We start from the raw sequence: 4,292 nt of genomic DNA on the forward strand, positions 1-4,292 counted from the left end.
TTGCTTTTGTCTTTGCAGCGTGTTTGTTCTACTTTGTCCATAGCTCATTCATATTGCAGAATTATTTTTTTAAACAGCAAAAGCCATAGGAGTTATTTTAAAAGAGTTAATGAAACTTCTATAAAACGTCGTGCTTTCTTCACTAACTCTCTATATTTCACATAAATTAGCATTAATAAGATGCATGTATCACATTTTTGAAATGATATTGGTCCTTAGACACTTTTTGATATTTTAAGTGATGGTGAATACTTAGCTGCTAAAATCCTTTCAAGTCTGTCCCTTTCTCTTTCTCCCCTACACATAAGCAGGCTCACATATCACGAGCAAGAATGTTGTTATCATAGATAATTAAACTTAATTATGAGCAGGTATAAAATGAATTCTAAACTACAATCAGTATCAGAGGAAATACCAAAACTTTTAAGCACATGTACTATCATAAGACAATGTTCTTAAAATGATTATTCTTCATGGTAACTATATATATATAATTGTTAAGTAAAAACAGTTTTAAAAACAGCTTGTCATATATCTTCACACAATTCATATTTTTCTCATTTCCCACTTCGATTTCCCAAGGAAGAATTTTTCTCTTACTACTGATTGAAACCAGGGCCTTCATTCCCAACCCTTCTTTTATTTTTATTGTGAGACAGGGTCTCACTAACCTGCACAGAGTGGGATCAAATTTGAAGACATTCTGCATCAGCCTTGCAGAAAGCTGGGATAACAGCCATATATGCCCACCTAGAAATTTTTTTAAAAACAGTTCAATTTGGCCGTATTTTTAACCTTATTTTGATCATTATATCAGGTGAATTATAATTGTTTCCATTTTTTTCCAATCATTCTGTTCTTATGTAGCTGTGGTCAGTATGCTTTGGCACATTTAGTTTAACATCAGATATCAAATAAAATATTTTAAAAATATTGCTGTGGTAACACTAATTTTGCCTCTGTACTAACATACTCTTGTTTCAAATTTGTGATCTTTTTGTTTTTTTCTTAGACAAAAGATGTTTCTGTCTCAGGCAATGAAAGACAAAAACAGAGAAAAAAAAAACAGGTAAGGAGAATTTAAAAGCTTGAAATATCTATAACATCATTAAATAATGTACATTTTAATATAAAAATATAATTTAAAATACTTTTAGACAAGGTAATAAAACATAGTAAGCTCCTAAATTTTTGAATGATATAAAATTTGCATACAGGTTCTTCATTATCTTAATTTTCTTAGTATTAAAAGCAACAAGTAAAATATTTCTGACCACTCACAATTTTATAGAAGGTAAAATCAAATTAAATATTTCTTTATGAGCATCACTCTAAAACTACCAAGTAACACAATATGTCATGCCCAATGGACTTCTGAAATAAAATAGACATAAAAACTTCATTAAGATTACAACTCATTTGAACATCGTATAAGAAAGTAGGGTATCCTAGTTCTCTTTGTTCGTAGGGCTCAAATTTAAACATGACTGAAACTGTTAGATGGAAGTGCTGGAAATTATGTCCATGAATAACAGCCACTGGACACTGAAAAAATTGCTTGCCCAAGACAACTAATAATTTATAGTCAAAATTATTTTAAGAAATTATATTTAAGTACCTTTGTTCAATATCAGTCAAATTATTTCAATGTCTACTATATGACAGAGGTTTTCCAAAGCAATGATGAAAAAAGATAAAGAAAAAAATATGGAACTTAAAAAGAATAAAACACAAATTTGAAGTAGTTGTACATACAAGAAAATCAAATCTTCAAACGAGTTATTGAAGAGTTTTTAGCTGACCATTTTGGTAAAGTTGATGTTCAATCCTGACTCCCTGTGGTTTAGGTTTGGGTAGAAGTGGGTGGCCCAAGATGTGATAGTATAATAATATTTTCATTAATTCAACAAAGTGTTAATCTTAGAAGAAAGTGGCAGCAAGGGAACATCAAATCACAGGAAGTAGAATTAGAAGGAGTAGTGGTTTGAATTCAAACACAGCGGATGCAGAAAAAAGGTGTTGTAAAGCTAGCTCACAAGCTTTAGACAACATTAAATGGAAATAATAACATGGAGGAATTCAGGAACTGATGAAAATCTCACTTTCTGGTTAATATTATTCAGAAGAAATGTAGGGCAGATAATTCTCAACCAAAAAGCATAAGAGATTAGCTTGACCAGAAATATAAAAAAATTGATAATCATTCTTTATTTTCTGTAGTAAAATAGAATTGCAAAATATTTTAACAATTTAAAAGTATGTTTTTACTGTAAATTGAATTTTGAGGAAAAAAAAAAAAAAAGAGGGATAATTGAATAAAAGTTCAGGGTTTCCGGACTAGTTCCTTGATTAATGCCTTAATGCCATGCACACAGTATACTAATGCCATCAAATAATTGAGTTACATAAATTTCAGGTTTAATACATGGGAGTAATATGTAAATGGCATGTCAAGTGTGAAATGTCCTAAGTGTTTTGGAATCTGCATGCTAGTCCCAGAGATATCCGCTCTTTAGTGTTTTTCAAACACCTGGATGTGGATGAAAACACTGATAAGAAGAACACAGTGTGAAAACAGGGGAAATTGGGGGCTCAAATAAAATAGTGAAATAAAATAGTGCAATTCCACAGCCTTTCTCCGTATAATTTTTCCAGATTCTTCTATCAAAAGTGGCTTTGTTTCTGCTGCTTCATGGGTCTGGGATGCAGGTGTAACTTAATTGACCAGTGCAATAGAAACAATAGAAAAGCAACAGCATACTAGTCCTGAGTCCAGGCATCCAGAGGCCTTCTTTGCTTCCCTTTTTTCTGCCTTTTACTTTGTAAAGGGTAAACAAATACAGCCAACTGACACACAGAGTTGAGAGATTCTAAACTGGATCCACAGCTGCTCATAAATGCAACCAAATGCATATTTGGTTGACTGGAGACAAGAAGAACCATCTAACTGACAGGAAAACTTATAAAAAGTAAAAATGAACATTGATCTACCATTTGGCAACTGATATAATGTTGATTTTTGCTGAATTTGAGAAAGATAAAAAATAGTATTGATGTTTAAATTGTAATTTTTATCATTTTTGTCACTCATATAGCATTATCGTATGGGAATAAGTAGATTATAAAAATTGAGAAAGAAAATTAGGTTTGGTATATAAATTGGCAGAAATGGAGTTCTTGGACCACTCCTTAGAACAGGAACACTGGTCAGGGAAGATAAGTGGAGTAGTGTCCACGTACTTTATAAACTATGAGACGTAAGTCTAGAACTGATGCGGGGGGGCTAGTCTGGGATGGATGAGACAAATGTGTTTTTATTCATCTGGCCAATGAAAATGTAATCTTAAATACCAAGAGAAAGGGAGAAGTAGTCATGTGTTATACCAGAAAAAAAATTGAGTTCACCAATGAATGTTCTTTCTCTGAACATATTTTATCATTATAACAATTCTCTTTTTTGGTTGGGTCTTTCTCTGGTTTTGGTATCAAGGTAATACTTACCTCCAAGAATGAACTAGACAGAATTCTTTCCCTTTCAATTTCATTAAAGAGTTTGAGAAGAATTGGAGATAAACATTCTCTAAATTTCCTATAGAATTTAGCTGTGAATCCATCAGGACCTGGACTTTTTTTTTCTAATTTTAAAGAAAATACTCCCCAAAAAAGAACAATAGCAAAATACAAACAACACAAAGCAAGGACATTAAAAATGATACAGGGTTTCAAACCAAATGATAGAGATTAACCGTGGTTGTTATATTACACATTGTTATCTTCAACGAAGTTGCTTAGATTATCAGATGTAAGAATAAAAGATAAATTGCTCAAAGGAAGAAACAACTGCGATGAAGGAAAGAAGAAAAAGAAAGTACTAAAGCATTTTATATATTATGGATCGGTGGCATAACTGTACTGTTGGTGTCTGACGGTTTGTGGAGGGGAACAGTTAATGTTTAAAAGTTTCTTTTTTAGTATTTTGACCAATTTTGCATGTTTGTATCTGGTATTCTGAGCAACTTACGTGATGACAATTTGCAGTGTAATACCCATTGGTGAATTCCTACAGTCCTGCCTAGTGACACTAAGTATTGTTTCTAATGTTCTTTTAAATTATTATTTTCTTATTCCCTTTAATGACCTGGACTTTTTTGGTTGGTATGTTTTTTACTACATTTTCAATTTTGTTAGCTGATATTGAATTATTCAGGATTTTTATATCTGCTTCATTCAGCTTTGGTAATTCATAAGTTTCTAGGAATCTGTCCATTTCCTCTGTGTTTTCCATCCTATGA

Source organism: Chinchilla lanigera, unplaced genomic scaffold, assembly GCF_000276665.1.
Source record: "Chinchilla lanigera isolate Chin_1 unplaced genomic scaffold, ChiLan1.0 scaffold00005, whole genome shotgun sequence".
In the NCBI taxonomy this organism is placed as follows: Eukaryota; Metazoa; Chordata; class Mammalia; order Rodentia; family Chinchillidae; genus Chinchilla; species Chinchilla lanigera.